General features: G+C 41.9%; 1 protein-coding gene across 1 annotated transcript in view; it reads left to right on the top strand.

The window, feature by feature from the left end:
* The window catches only part of WIPF1 (WAS/WASL interacting protein family member 1), a 56,478-nt gene that overhangs the window by 2,469 nt on the left and 37,499 nt on the right, over nucleotides 1–16,510 (top strand). The window contains exon 2 of the mRNA XM_042040547.1: nucleotides 8–118. The gene's annotated coding sequence lies outside the window, so the exon portion shown is untranslated. The remainder of the gene's footprint in view (nucleotides 1–7; nucleotides 119–16,510) is intronic.

Here is a 16,510-nt window from a genome sequence, read left to right as displayed (position 1 = left end):
AACCCAGTTACCTACCCCAGCAGGGTTTCACTGCTTTTTTACCTGTGTACTACTGAAAGTGTGCATCTGAGAAAAGGTATTGGCTATAGAAGGAGCAGTTTCCCACCTGCGATAACAGGTATGACCTTTACATCTGATGATCTCCAGACCCCAAAAAGGCCACTGAGAAGCACAAGCCATGCTAATCCCTTTGAGAAGGGAGCATGCTGCAGTATTTGTCTCCAATACCTACACTGCATAAAGTTCTAACAGCTGTTTAATTTTCTGCCCTGCTTGTACAAACACCCAGCTGCTTTGTAGGGAGAAAAGAGTGTATATTGGTGTTGTCTGACAATTGTGACCTGACAGGAAGGCATAGGCTTCCTTTGGAGCACATATATTGTTCATGGCGTACATGTACAATTTAGTAAAATGTCTTTATGCAGCAGCTTTGAGAAAATGTTTTGTGCTTTTAACTGCATTGGATCTCCATCTGGTTAATGGACTTGTGTATAGAAACCATATGAAATAATGATGCAGCAGAAGGGAGGGTTTCTTTAAAGTTTATGCTTTTACCATGGTAAACATATCTTAATTATGGCTTCTTCACAATAATGAAGTGTTATCAAAATTCAAATCTAATTAAATATGTCTGTGATCTTTCTACTGATTTCTCTTATTCTTTACTCCAACACTTTCTCATTTTCTTCATGTGATGCACTCTAACACTTGGTCTGTGGGATCTGTTATAAAAAGGGACTGTTTACTGTCTTGGTTCAAAATCCATGGTGCTAGCTGCTATTTGAGTAGGAGTGTGGAGACCCAGTATATGGGGAGATAATTAAATTCTGGGATGGTAGAACAGATTTTGGTAGTACTAAAGAAGTGGATACTGTAAGTAGCCACAAATCTTCAAGGCAGCTGTCTGTCCTGTGTGCAATTAACACCTACTTGTTTAGCTTCTTACTTCAAAGAGGCATGTGAAAATCTGTTACTGAATAATAACTGTTGAACTGTTAGTTGGCAAATAGCCCAGAAAAGGCATTATTAAAAAGTAAATTTAATAAAGATGTCTATAATCCTGCTTTAGTAGAAGGCTTCGTTTGAAGTATTTTGTGTGCTTGTGGTGACCAGAATGATAGCGTAGTGCTCTCATGAAGCACCAGATACATGTATGCAAATATCTGGGTATCTGAAGAGGGGGAAGGAGAAGAAGTAACAAACTGTTTACTGTGTTAGTACTCCGTTGTGGTTCTCTGTGAGGACTGTGTCACTGCTGAGCTGAGAGTGAAATCTGAATAGTAAAAGGATTATTTTTTTCAGTGGCAATAACCTTGAACATCAAGGCCCTGAAAAGTACTGGAGTTGCTCCTCATCCTTGCAGGCACACAAGTCTGCAAGTGCAGCTGTCCTTGGGCCTCATCCAACACAGTTCACAAAGATCAGTGAAGAGTGTCTCTAAGGCTGGAGCTGCAAGTGGCGGGGGAGCAGTTTCATCTAAAACTGCGAGATCAGAGGAGTTCCGAATAGAAAGTTTTTCCTAATTCCTGGAAGGAGATAAATGGGAAGCATGAGTAGTAGTTTGAGAGTCTGTTTTGTAACACTTAACGCAGCCATAACCTCATTAGTGTTCTTAATTTGGATCCAATTACACATAGGTCTGCTTCGGAGTTAAAATATATAGTTCTGTAATTCCTTAAACTACCAGTGTTATAGAAGCAAAAGTTTCTAAGTTTTAATGTGTTTATGTAGCACCCCTGATCTTTAATCTCCTCAGTGTGTGTATGTATGTATTTCCCACCATTTCCTTCTTGGGATAAAGCCCATAATGCGAAGGGCCGTCCAGTCTGCCCATGCATGCTTTCCTGAGAGCCCTCCTTCTGTTTGTGCTAAGCTTGAGCACATAACTCCTGCTGAAGAAACTACAGGATATTCTTTAACGGGAAGTAGTACAGATGTTAAAATAAATGGTCTTAGCAGCCTCAGTGAGCCCAAAATAGCTTCTGCATGTTTCTCTTATGATAAGTTCAGGAAATGGGGTGATTCCCTCTTCCTCCCTCTCCGTAATATTTTGAATGCTGAAATCCTCTTGCCATGAAGAGCAGGCAGTGTGGAGCAGGCTTCTCTGTATTTTTCTGGGCCCTGACTTAACAGGGCCAGAAGTGAGCCCTAAACAGAAATTTGCATTCTTTAGCATACTGTCCTGCTTCCTACAAAAATTTCCAATAAGGTCCTTGGTGGTGAAGGGGGCTAACCACTGAAACTGCTTGTCCAGAGGGATTGTGGAGTCTCTGTTGTTGGAAATAGTCTAAAAACTGGATAAGGCCTGAGCAATCTGCTTGAAGCCAGGTTAGCGCTGAGCTAGATGAGATCCAGCAGTTCCATTCAGCTGGCTGTGTGCCATGTTTTTGCATTTGGGGGAAGCATGGCTGCCTTTGTCTGTCCCTAAAACCAGTGGGAATAAATGTAGTCTTCAAATATCTGAAAATGGCCTTGAGAATTCTGAAGAAAGACTTCAAAAATTGAAGTATGTAAAGAAGCATAGCGTAAGGAAGTAATTTTGCCCAAAGTCTCATAGCAGCAGGTCAGTAATAGTGCTGGGAGAGAATCATAAATCTCCTGGCTGGCAGACTAGTGCCTTGGTAGCTAAAAGAGTTTGTCTTTACACATAAAACTACTTCCTTTCCCTACTCAACTATTTTCAGATCACTTGGCAACAGAGACTACACTTACCTGCTGAGAGATATCTTCTTCTTTTTTTTCTCCCCGCCTTATCTGTCATGTTCATAGGGAGTTTCAGTACTAAAGAAAAATGTAGTGCATTGACTTTTTCAAAAACCTAGAAAATTTTATCTGGAAAAGAATTTGGTGAAATAAAGACAAGAGCTGCAAAGGAAATTTTTAGAAAGTGATGTTATTCCCAGCTAGTTGCACAACAATTAATCTCGTATTTTTTTGTAAGAGCAGAAAATAGCAGACAAAGCTGTACACTGAATCCAAGTTTGAACCTCTATTTGTTTAAAAGAGAAAAATCACTTGAAAACTCTTAAAAATCTGGAAGCTGAGAAGAACACAGATCAGCATTTTAAAGAGCATCATGGAAGGAGTTAAGCTGTGAGTTAACTGCATCTGTGTTTCAAATCCAAATGCTACGAACAAGGCACCATTCAGATCTTCAGTTATAAGTTATGCTGAATTCGTTATGCTGCATTTGTTTGAATTCTGTTCAGAGGAGAAAAAGAAAATCATGTCAGATGAAAAAAATCATTACTCTTGTTTTGGTAGCTTGTTTTTTAAGTGATGAAGTAGGATTCTGTTTTTTTTGTCTAGCACTTATGCAGGTCATCTGCTAATTATTAGCAGCTGTGGAACTGTGGAGTTGCATAAGCATAACTAAAAGTCAGTGGAGCCTTGCATCATTCTGCAGATCTATCCATTGCTTATTCTCAACAACAGATGAGTTGTGTAGTTCAGTTGACACAAATCCCTAAATGTTAAGAGGGCATCAGCAAGCATGGCAAGTTGGGAAATCCTTTAAGTAATAGAAATCAAGTAGGACAATGCGTTATTTTATTGTTGCCACAACCTGCTGTCCAGTTAGACATGTGCCTTGGTGGTCTGTGAAGAGAGCTGTGTGTCTGAGTAATGCCCTGCAACAGCTGAGCCTGCCAGCTACATAAACCTGTTTTGTCTGGGCAGCTTTGCTTGGAAGATGGGCATGGCCACTATGTGTGGCTGCTGTGGAAGCAAGGCAAGTGTGAGTGCTCTCAAATGTATCCCAAATTAGCCATGCTTAGTGATATGGCTGAGTACAGCAGTCTCTTTTAAGCGTTAGAAAAGGCATCTTTACAATGGGGACACATATAGAGCTGAGAACTTGGAATGTCTTAGCAAGGGAAATACCTGCAGTGCACATGTGTGTTGGCAGCAGCAGCACAAGGCTGGCAGGTCCAGCCTCTGCCCCCAGGTTTATGATACTGGCTCAGCACATTGCAGGATTTGGTTAGCAGGGGGCATTTCTTCCCACTGAACCTGAGGTTACAGAGAACTTAATCTCCTGTGGTTCTGACTTTAAGTCACAAAATATGTAATGAATTTTCTGGTCCAGACTCTGGCTTTATTTTCAGGGGTTTTTTTCATCTTTTCTTTTGCTGGTTTAAAAATCTCCACAGGCAAGAAAGACTCTGAAAAGGTGAGTACAATGTTACCAAAATATGATCCTTACAATACTTGTTCTTGGAAATTAAGAAGGTAAAATTAGTTTCAGCAGATAGTGTCCCTCTAGACCAGTCCATGCACACTGTGGCTCAGAACTAAGCGCCATCCCCTCTTTCAAGAACTGAAAGAGAAGTTTAGGTGAGCTCCCTTTTCTCCCCCAACCCTTGTATATTTTTTCTTTTTTTTACTTCCCCTTCCCCCCCTCCCCTTTTTTTTCCCTGCCATTTTTAAAGCAGTGATATGAACAGTTAAGTGAGGGTGCTTCCCCAGATTAGTGGTGTTTCTGCTGGGCACAACAGTCAGTGCTTCATTAGCTTGCCTCACCAGCAGGCTCTGAAAATGGTGGGACCTTTAGCTGTCCTCAAATTGCCTTGGTCCCTGAGGAAAGCTGTAGGTGCTTGGAGGCAGATTGCAGCTCCAGTTGAAGTAGCACTTTAGAGCTGCAAGCGTGGCGTGAATCAGGAACCTTCCTTTTTTAGGAGTCTGAACAGGATGGTAACTGTAACTAGCACCAGCTCGGTAGCTGTTGAGCAGAAAGACATAGAGGATAAAACGTATTTGGTGGTGAGGGGAAGGGAGGATTGCTTATTCCCCCCCTTGCCTCCTACCTGAGGAAAGCTTCCTCAGCTAATAATGAAAGGATACTACATCAATGCTCTTTTGGTTCAATTTGATTTGCAGTTTGGCAAACATGGACAGCATCAGTCATGTAGTACTGAGCTCTACAGATCGCTGTTCAATTTACCCCAACTCATCAGTCCTCCATCATGATTACCATCACATCAGTCATTGCTCTCCTTATGCCCTGGTTACCCAGCACTGACTGACCTACTTTACCTAACATATTCCCAAAACTGTTTTTCTGGCATGGAAATGCAAAATAGAGAATTTTCACTGTTATTTTCACATTTGAAGTTACTGAAGACAGTTTTTAAAGGAAGTATTAAATGTAAACCATAAAGGCTGCTGTGTTGTGTGTGTTGTAAGTAAAGAAGCCACTTGCTCACCGTAAGTGAGCTTGCATGACTCAAATAGACTGTCTTTATATGGATCTCTGTTTGGTCAGATGTTCCTTTGTGTATTTCATATGACCGTATGCCTTGTCTTTGATTTTAAGACTGCTGAGATAGGGAATGCATTTGAGCAGTGCCCTGTAGAATACATATTCTATTACAATGGGATGAAATGAAAAATCAAATGCTAGCAATGTGGTAGTAAAGAAGGTATCCATGTGTGACTATTTCAGTTTTAGAGAGAATGCCATTCAACTGAGGCACACAGGCAACACCTACTGGTAGATCATTGTGTATGTCTGCAGGTTACATTTTAAACCACTCCAGACTAAGACTACTTTGAAACAGAAAAAGATATTTCTTAAAAGTACGGCTTTTCCAATCTGTAGTCCTGATGGCATCTTGGAATCTGAAACTCTCAAATGGCAGCAGGCAGCCCCAAAACTTTGTTTTAGTAGTAGGCAGAAACAAGTGACAAATAATTATCACTTGGAACTTCCTACTGTATTTTCAAATAAAAGTTCCTCATTTGATCTTAAAAGGTGACTTAGTGAGGTGCCAAATAATTGCTTCTTGGCACAATTTACTTGAAATAGATTATTCTTAATTGAATTGACCAGTGTCCCTTGGGTGTCAATGAACAACTCATGTTCTTATCTCATTTGAAATTAAAACAAAACTGGATAATGCTTTTCAAAGTGAAACTCTGAGGAGTTGCTGCATACTTGCACTTACTTGTATCCTTAGGTGGAACTAGAGCAATATTTATTTTCTCATTTAGTGGTTATCCTTTTCCTAGCAGCTCTCTGCAGGATCAGTGTCTGTAAGTTTTATTATAGCTTTTCCTTTTTTTTTTGTTTGTGCGTCCTTAAAGAAAGTGTGCATGCTGACTGATGTCAAGAGGAAGACAAATTAACTTGAGCTACTATAGGGAACTAGAAAATGAAGTGTTCCATAACTGACAAACAGGTTGAGATGACTGGACAAGTTCCCTCTTTATTAATCTAAAATGTGCCAGTTGTTTAGCAGAACATCCCTGATAATGCGAGTGAATTGCAGGGTAAAACCCAGTTGGATGTCACCATGTGCAGTACTTAAATGAGAACACTGAGGGATTTTGTGTTTCCAAGGGAAAGAATTGTCATTGTTGTCTTCTGTTTTGTGTTACTTGAAGTTCCTCAAGAAAGTTTCCTCTTAGGAGGAATAATGGAGTTTATAGTAATAATGGTTTATGACTGCTCTTTTTTATTTGAAAGCTTTTCTACTTCTCAAAAAATGTTTGTTCACCATCCACTCACTAATTGATCAGACTGAGGAGGCACTAAAGAAACCATAGTAATTATACCACATGATATCTAATACCACAGCATTTACAGCTTCCAAGGCCTTTGCTCCAGGCCATCCACCGTGAGATGTGGATAGAAGCAAATGAAAATAGAATGGAAAAACTTGCAAGAAGGAAAGTAAAAAAAAAAAAAAAAAAACAAAAACAAAAAAAACCCCAAAAAAACCAAAACTGCACTGCCATTTCTTAATGAGGCAAGGCTTTGTGCCCTAGGAAGTGGGAACAAAGATAAACAAAAAAATCACTCTGAACTAGCAGTAGCGTTGATAGGTGTAACCTGGGTCCGGTTGTACCCTTGATGTGAGGTTGCTTTGGAAAATCAGTGCTGAGATGACACCAGTGGAGCAGGATTGCCCCAGACAAGGTCAGGACAGCATTTTCCAGGACTTTCCTCTGAGCTGTTTTCTCTTAGGCTTCTGGAGTTGCTCCCTCTCTTGTCTGGTAGACACTGCTGGTTGTTTTTGGAAATCACCATTCTCAAGGCAGGATCACTCTTTCTTCTGCTCTAGAGCTCCAGTGCCCTTGACATCTTTGCTTTTAAGTTTTGCAGGGTCACTGTTATGTGATTGTGCTGGGGAGGAAAAAGCCCAGATTATCTACAGGCTTGTTTGGTGCATAAACCTGAGTTCTGTCAAGTGACATTGGCAAAAATTGCAGCTTAAAGTTTCTGTATTAAAATCTGGCATGTGCAGGTTCTGGTTTCTTAATTTCTCAGTGGAACATGTGACCCCTGGTATCACTGTCATTTCCTCTAATGTGCATCAGTTCAGGATTTCAGACCCTGCCTCTAAGGAATAATGTCTGGTATAGGACAAGTGTAAAAGAGAACTTTTAAATTGTTCTTAAGGGTATAATTATGGATATAGCCTTAGGGACAACCAAGGGTCTTCAAAATCAGAATTTCCCAAAGTGATGCAAAGTGCTGGCTTTGGCATTTGAGGTTGATAGAACAGTCCTTGTCCCATTTACCAGCAAAAAGCCCGAAGTTAAATATGTCACTAAGTTCACTTAAATCCAAACTAGTACCATCACAAAACCTCAAGTAGGTATATATAGCCTGTATCACAGCTGGTGCAGCCGAGCCCCTGCTGACTGGCAGCAGGTGAAGAAACACCTTCAGACTCCCACAGTGCCTGGGGATGCTTTGAGGCATTGCTGACAAGAGCCAGGAGTATCAGCTCACAATTCATCCTCCGTAAGGAACTGTGCTGGGTCTGCTGGGACTTGGCCCACAGACCAACTGGAACCATTGGGCTCTACCAAAATGCCCATGACTAATCTTTCCTACCAGAAGGGACCCATGCTGTAGTGTCCCACTTACTCTGGGGCAGCTCTACGTTTTCAGGCCAAGCAGGAGGGTTTTTAGGAGGTCTTTGCTGCTTTACTCTGTGCTGTTCTCTTAAGTCACTGCTGTGGTGTAGCCTCTCAGGAAAGCCAGCCAGCTTTGCTGATATAGTCTAGAAATTGGACTGTAAGGTATTGCTGCTCTGTTAGCAGCACTCTTTCAGGCAGCCATGCTTCAAAGTACACAGTCTGGGGTTTCTGTTAAGCATAGGTAATGCCCTTGGAGCCATAAGCCATAAACTTAGCTGTAAATTTAATTTTTCAGTTCTCTGCTGTGTACTTGGTCTTTTCCTAGTGGGAGAGAAAAGAAACAAAACACATGTAGAGTGGGATGCAGACAGATGATTACATCTTCAGTGATAGTTGTGTGTTGAACTTCTGCTAATGAGGGAGACCAGGTGCCAAGCTGTTTTGAGCCAGAATATCATATTACTGCCTCTGCTTTCAAGCTCCACCTGCATATTTGGGTTATCCTGACTGTCAGTTCCCATCAGAATCTGCATCAGAAGTCCAGCTCCTTTTATTGGTCTGGCTGTGGGTACAGTGGGCTGTTCCCATACCCTTTTGAGGTAGAGGTGTTACTTTGTCTTGTGAGTGCAGTCTCCTGACAACTGACTCAGTTTCAGCAGCTGATGAAACCAGGTTTTGGTGAATGGCAGTACAGGGCATTTTATTCTAAATCAGCAGTTTACTCCCTAAGCCAGGTGAGCTGTGGCTAAACATTGCTTTCTGCCAGATCTAGCGTAGTCTACGTGCAATGAGTTGGTAACTCCAGGTCTGCAAGACAAAAGTTCCTGCTCAAAATGGCATTGCATGATTTTCATGCTGAAAGCCATCATGAAGTAGTCAGATTGTCAACAAGGAATTGGGCTGCTTCTGATGGCTCATGAGTGATCCTCTTGGACCAGGGCCCAAGGTGGGCATAGTGGTGTGAGCAGTCTCGCTTGGATGTGTCCCATGTGGCGATACCTCACATGCAGGCAGGATGTAGGGTTTCACAACAGGGCTGAGGTTTTTTCACTGTCTAAGGAAAGAGAGAATGTTAGTCTCCAAGGCTGTTAATCTGGATGCTTTTCATGGACTCTCTGTCACTTTTTTAACTACTGCTCTCTGAAATCATAGTGGCAAACTCTCCTAATTCATAGTAATTGCACAGATAATTAAATGATAACATGGTATGTGGTGTATATACATATTCATATACTGAGCCTCCCTTTCTCCTGTTTATTTTTGGGAGAATATAATTGTTGATAAATATCAATGAAACAAAACCACATGATCTGATCTTGTGCATGACCTGGTCTTGCTTACCTTACTTGGATATAGTTCAGATGAGTATGGGATTGCTGGCACTTGTAGCTAAGCAAAGAATAAAATTTCATCCATTATAAAGCAGAGAAGCTGATTCTATTTTGTAATCACCCAGCAGCTATGCATAGGCTCCCATCTGTGGCTATATTTGGCTTCCAGTTATTCCTGATGTGGAATATATCACCCATGGGAAGAATGCAAGAAATGGACTAAAGTTCCCAAAGATTGGGACTTGCTTTCCCTTTAAAGAAAAATTAGAAGGGTGTGAGCTTTGGCTAGGAGATTTAGAATGTAAAGTGGAAATAAACTAAGCATCAGTAACAGCTTGAAATTATATGGCCTGTGTCAGATGAAAAATTGCTCTTACTAATGAATATTGTTGTGTGGCTTTAAAATGTATGATGTTCTGGCAAATCACGACTTCTAAGATGTAGGTTTGTTTAGCTTTATTTGCATGTATCCATGTACATATATGTACACAAATGTTAATGGGAAGTTTGAATATAAAATATTACTCAGATTCAAGTGTGATCTTTTTAAAACTGTTGATGTTTTCTACTGAAATAACCAAGTATATAAAAATACGTCATCAAATATTCAGTTGAATACTTTGAAAATTTTCTGACTCCTGTGAATAGCTGAAGACAAGTTTCTCAATAATAAATAACTTTGCCATCATAGCAATTCTCATGTATTGAGAAAAGGTACTTGAAGCCTAGACATGTGATTGGAAAAGTATAGCGAACACTGCTCTAGAAAAACAGCCACACAGATTTTACTGGACAAAGAGTGTTGAAATACCCTTTGGAAAGATAGCATGGATTGTTTTTCTCTTGGCTGACCTGCTGAGTAAGTCCATATTCTTTGATAGGTCAAAGAGAAACTGTGTCCCAGGATTATTGAATAAAAAAGCTACAAACTAAGAAATCAGGTTTTATGTGAAAATAAGTATTGGAAGCCACAACCAGCACTCTTACTTTTATTAAAACTTCCTTTTTGGTTCCTGAGAACATACTAAGGTTATTAGAAGTATGTATAATGATATGAAGGGACTTCCAATGCAGAGTTCTCATTTTAGAAATATATATAATTATATATATGTATGAAATAATACCTATGCACTGCAGAACTCCTCTTCAAGAGTCTGTTAATGTCAATGCTAAAGGAGCAGGGAGGACAAGTAACTTTGAGAGCGAGGTTTGTCAGTTCAGCAGTTTTTACTCAAGAAATACATAGGCATTTCTAGGCAAAAGTACGTTTTCTTATGAATGGCTTTTATTTATGTGGCTGTCCTCTGAAAGGATAGCCTGTGGCTAAACCCAAGAGTGCTAGCTGAAAATGTAATCTCATATGCACATAGCTGTGTAAAGGGCTTTGGCCCAGAAGTTGTTGAGTTTGTGAGGAGGGGGTTCACTGTTTTCAGACAGGACTGGAACAGTGTAAAAACTCTTCATTTTCCATAGAGACATGACTAGAAAGTGGGAATCTGCCAGAACATTTTTGATGATCAGATTTTGTCCACATCCTGGATGAAGGACAAAATAGATTCCCTGTTTTATCTGGTATGATTCTCCCACCCCCAAGGAATGTGTTAATATTTTATCATTTTGAAGAAATGTAGTGGGCGACATTAAATATTTACATCTCTCCGAAGTCACACAGATGCCACCAGGATACCTAGCTCTACATCACACATGCTCTAATTCACCCCAAACACCCACTGTTTACTAATCTTCAGCCCCCGTCTGTGCCGATAATGAGAAAGAGGAAATGGAAACAGCAGGGATTATATGCTACTGAGAAGTCCCAGTTTCTGGTTGTAATTCTTTCAACAAACTCTTGCCGACTGTGCTCCTGCTTTGAAGTTTGAACACCTCTGTATTAGTGCTTGGCTCTGGTGATTTGGCTGACAGATCTGGGCATGGTTGGTTTATTTGCAGTTGCACGTTCACAGTTCCACACGATGGTTTACTCTTGCACTTGCCTGTGTTGTGCCTGCTCAGAGTCGGGGCAGTACAGATCATTTTGCCCAAGCACTAAGATGCTAATTGCTCAAATTTGCTGGTGACAGGTACCAGATAGAAAACAGTCCCCACCATATCCACTGTTCTCTCTGTGTGTGTGTGTGTGTGTGTATAGTCATAGCCATATTGGTGAATGGGGTGGGTTTTCATATCATGAATAAATATGGCCCATTTTTATAAGGCAAAAAGTATGTGTGGGTTTTGAATGCTGGGTTTCAGCATGCTCTGTTAGTCTGGATCATTGTGTCCAGTATACTCAGATGTGTAGATAGTGCAAATTTCTAAAACAAAAACCTCAGAGCCCATGATTGCATTCTTATCCCTGTAGCACAGGACGAGGAAATCATTTGTGTAAGTAGCTTTACATCAGTGTCTATTAACATCCCTCTGTACCTTATCTGTCAGGCCACTGTGCAGCTTGTTCTCACTGCTGGGGTGGTCCTTTATTCTTAAATCAAATACCGTTTGATCCCATGGCAAGTTGAGGGGAAGTCAATTTATGGTTTTAAAAACAACTTGTGCCATCTGCAGGGTTACTAACACACGTCTCCATTAAGTACCCAGGTGTACATAAAGGAGAGCTTCAGGTATGCTTTCCACTCAGAAGCTAAAGAGATGGTTTTGTCTTGTGTGTGTATATATACATATATTTATATATATATATATTTTTTTTTATATATATATATATATGCGCGTAAGCCGAGACATAGCATTAGTTGCGAGTGGTTTGCTTGCACAAGATGACTGCCAAAAATCCCTGTTGGAGCTTTGTTCCTCTGAAAGATGCCAGCCAACAGATTTCTCATCTGTGACAAGGATGGAGAAATAAATGGTTTGTTTACAGGGGATGGAATTTATCAGGCTTTAGATGTTTCTCTTCTTGTCTTAGTGGTCCACAGTCAGAGTTGACAAATGCTCTGGTGTCAGTGGTGACTCAGCAAAGCCCGCTGTGCGAGAGCTCTGGGCACGGTGGGTCCCGCGGTGTCACACAGCTGCCTTTGCTGTCCCTGCCGTGCCTCTCCATGGCCCCGCTGAAGGGCGCGCCGAGGCTCGGAGCTTGGCTGGAGCAGCACCCTGGGAGGCTGTTTTCTTTGGGCGCGGATTAAAAGTGGCTGGGAGGCTGCTGCGAATTACCTGCTGGGTGAGCAAATTCCTCCCATCTTGAACAACCCCAAATGTCTGAGGGGGATATGAAAGTACATTTGCCCCACCAGCAACTCCAAGCACAGCTCTGGCACAGTCCATTATGTGTGACTAGATCCTCACAGAGAGGTTGACACATTAAAAGTGACTTTGTAAATGTAGCCCCTTGTTAAAATGGAGAGAAATAACCCATCTCTTGTGAGGGATCCAGGCTGTCTGAAAGCTCCTGGGGGAGCAGCTGGGGGAGGACAAAGAGGCAGTGTGCTGAGAGCAAGCATGGCCACTTCCTGAACTCTTCAACTTCCCCTCAGCGCCTCTGAAGCTCGGGGTCTGGCATATCATGTCTCTGCACGCTTACCGAGGGGAAAATGCTTAAGCTGCATGAGCCTCACGGTGCTCTCAAGTGTCTTCCAGTGTAAATAATACCATGGCCATTTGGCCCAAAACCTTCAGCGGGGGCAGAGCAGGTGCATCTGCAGACATGTGTTTGCACATGCTTTCCTACTACAGCTGCAGGAGCTCAGAGGTGCGTGCACAAGTAGGGGGTGTGTGCGAGTCTCATGCAAAAGCATCCATTTTATGGGCTAGTTCGTTGTGGGTTTTTTCAGTCATGCATGTATTTCCTTTTGCATGGGTGTCCTGTGCATGTTTACACATAAAACACTTACGTCTTTTATTAGCTGGGGGGAATTTGTTTAATACTTAGCTGCTTCTCTGTAAATCCTGTGTGTTGCTGCCTTTTTGCCAGAGGTCACTGCTCTCACATCTCTGTGGGTAGGAGGGATTTTCAAAACCATTATTACTCTGTTTCCAGTTATTTTAACCCCCGATAAAAATTATTTGAGCTAGTTTGGCGTATTTGATGGTAATGAACTAGTGAGCGGTGGTAAGAAGCCCTGAGGCAGGAGGTGGGAATGTAATCCCTGGCTGGTGGTCACCAGGAGGCTGCTCCCAACTTTGATGGCTTCATCTGGCACAGTTTAATTTTAAAGATGACATTTTAGTGAAAACTTCTTAATTTATGTAGAAATTGCATGGAATTCATCCACCCATGGGCAAAGAAGCAGCTCCCATTGGCTTGCTCTGGATCTCTCACCGTAGCCATGGTTTTGTGTGACAGCCTGGGTAGTGGCAGAGCCAGCTTCCTGCTAGCACTTGTCTGGTTTTGCCTGAGAAAAAGGGGGGAAAAAAAACCTAATGAGCTTTCAACCACTAGATCAGCTCCTCAGTGTGGTCCATGGCACAGGCTGTGGAACCACTATGCCAACACACCTGAGGCAGCTGTGGGGTACAGCGGGAGAACTGAATGGTGGTGGCAGGACAGCCATGAATGAGTGCTGCTGCCAAAAGCTTTGCATCGCAAATTTGCAGCATCACTGGCCGTTCACTCTCTTCCTGCCTTAAAGGTTTTCACATTCACACTTAGGTACAGCTAAAGCAAATCTGTGCCCCAGCACAGATGTTTGCAGTCAGTCTGTAAGGTAACCCCTCTGGGTTTGTAACCCACCGCATTCATGCAGGCCTTGCCAGGCTGATCAGTCCTCCAGGCACAGGTCTGTTGTTATTTCAGCTCTCACTAAATAAAGGAGTGTGGCTTTTATCTTTACCCCCTCCATTAGCTTGATTGAAGAGTGTTTAGCATTTTCCACAAGGAGCATCTTCCAGCAGAGCAGTATCTCTTTGCTGAGTCTGGTGTGACCATTCTGTCTCTACTCTGATGTGATAGTCCTCAAACTTTATCTCTGGGCTATGTCAGTATTCTTCTGGTGATGCTCTTAGGGTTAGATTGCCTTTCCAAAATTTATGTGTCTTTAAAAAAAAATAAATACTGATAAAGCACCACCTATTGACTAGTCCTGTAAACATACTGCTCTAATCCAGGACTTTACTGTCCTTCCTTTTGTGATATATGTTCAGGCCTGTTTGCCCAGTGCTAGATAACAATATGTGGATGCACACTGCTACAACTGATAAAATCTCTACTCTTCTGAAGACATAGACTACTTTTCATAGGACTGGAACTTCTGTTTGCTGTATTCAAATGAAAGTATTTCTGATGACTGCATCTGTTTGAATTCATCAATTCATTACTACTCTGAACATTTGATAAACAAATGTCCTTGAACTGAAATTTCCCATGCCTGCAGTGTAATTACATTCTCCACTACTGCATTTGTTTCCCCTTTAAAATAAGGGAGGGAGGGACACGGAGCATACTGTGACAGAATCACATTCAGCATTTGGTATTAATATAAAGAAATAGTACAAAAAGGTCCATTGAATCATGGAGTGACTCAGAAGGCAGTAGAGGAGGGATTTCTGGCTATGCAGAAATGTCAGTGGTTCAACATTAGATCAGAAATTTCTTTAACACGTTGTGAGGGACAGTTAGTTGTTTCATCTATGTTAAAACATAAGCAAAGTGAGTCTAGCAAGGTGCGGGGAGGAAGTGTGTGTCACATGTTCCTCTACAGGAAACGAGACTGAAGCTGCTGAGGAAGTTCAGAACTGGGGGACCTCCAACAGATTCAAATAGCACAGGTTAGTTCTCTCAAAACATCTCTTTAGCTGTCCTACAGGGGTTTTGCACATGTATTTTCAGTGATTTTTTGCAGCAGTGGATAAGGAGTGGTCTATATGGCAGCTGTGGCAGCAGGTAGTTAGTAGCATGGGATTTCAGAGCAGAACTCTACAGGGCAAAAATAGGAAGCTCATCTGCAAGTTAGTTTGGTTTGTGAGAAGCTTGGAGCCTGCCTTGCAGTACAACAGCAGTGTGGGCCTGAGTCACATTAGAAGTGTGAATGACATCTTCTCCATCTTGTTAAGACTTTCATAAAATAAGTTAAAGGTCTGGATTTTTAATAGAAGTGTTCAGTGTTAATAAATACCAGACAGCACTTTTCCAAGCACAGGTTAAAATCATTTAATGTAGTGAAAACTTCACTTAGTTTGTTTTGGCTGTACCAAGTATATAGCTTTTCTCTTTGATTTTACTGGTGTAATTTCTTGTTAAGGTGTTCTCTCATTCCTGTTGATTTCTGTTGAGAAATTGCATCTCAGCTTTTCTGTGCTGGGGGGTGTTGACTTGGGAGCACATTGCATCAGGAATGAAATGAAGCTGGGTTGGTGCTGGAGAATTTGGGAGCTCTCAGAGGGAGACTCTTTAATGGGATGTATGTTTTGTACTCCTGCACAAAAATATATTTGTTACTTTTAAATACTAGACAGTTGTGATTAATTACAAATCTTAAATGCAAAGTTGGAGTGAAAGTTACAAAGAAAACAACGTTCAGGATGATAAAATGTATAATATAGTAGTAAGTGCACAGAATCTGAACTAAAATTAAATCTCAGCGTGTGATCCACGTGCTGCTGGGACAGCATGGGGAAGAGGAGGTGATGGCCCCACAGCCATCTCCAGCAGTGGTGGCTGGAGGCCTAGGTGCTGGCTCTGCACAGAGAACCCTCCTGCTTGCCCAGGGTCACAGCTTGTGAGGCAGAGGAGCTTGGACAAGGATAGTGGCAGCAATCTAGCACGAAATGCAGCTGCTGGGGTTGACAGGGCTGTAACAAGGCCGTGCCAGGCATTAAAATCGGACATTTGAGCAGCAGGCAAGTAGTCCTAAATCTGCCCATACTTCTTTCCAAATAGTTTTAAAAATATTTCCCTGATCATGTAGAAAACCAGACTAAGTTGCACAGCTCTTTCACCCTCCTCATGCCACCTAGTGCATTCATCCTGATTGCCGTGTAGAAACATCTGCATAAGATCAACACAGTGGCTCATGGCAGACCAGGCTGCCATCACCTCCTGCACGTGGAGTTGGATGCTGCACCTGGCCCTGCTGCAGGGCTTGGAGGGTCTTGGCAAGCTGGGAATAGCAGGGCCCTGTGTCTGGGCAGTTAAACAGCTCTGTGGCTCAGCCTTGCACAGCTTTGCTCTCGTATTTCGAGCTTCAGGGTTTTATATGCGGAGAAGGCTTTGGCCTTAGCTGGGCTCCTCTGCTTCTGTAAAACCAGCAAGTTTTCAGAGAGCTGAAGTTTTGCCCCAAGTCAGCCTTTCTGATGTATTAGGGTTTATAGCCTTCACTGGATCACTGTTTAACTAGGAATGTGATTTAAAAGCAATTTAG

Source organism: Corvus kubaryi, unplaced genomic scaffold, assembly GCF_017639235.1.
Source record: "Corvus kubaryi isolate FWS band 111438036 unplaced genomic scaffold, C.kubaryi_AGA036_p1.0 37396, whole genome shotgun sequence".
Classification (NCBI taxonomy): domain Eukaryota; kingdom Metazoa; phylum Chordata; class Aves; order Passeriformes; family Corvidae; genus Corvus; species Corvus kubaryi.
The sequence above is the reverse complement of the archived record's forward strand: the minus strand, read 5'-3'. Positions and strand labels throughout refer to the sequence as shown.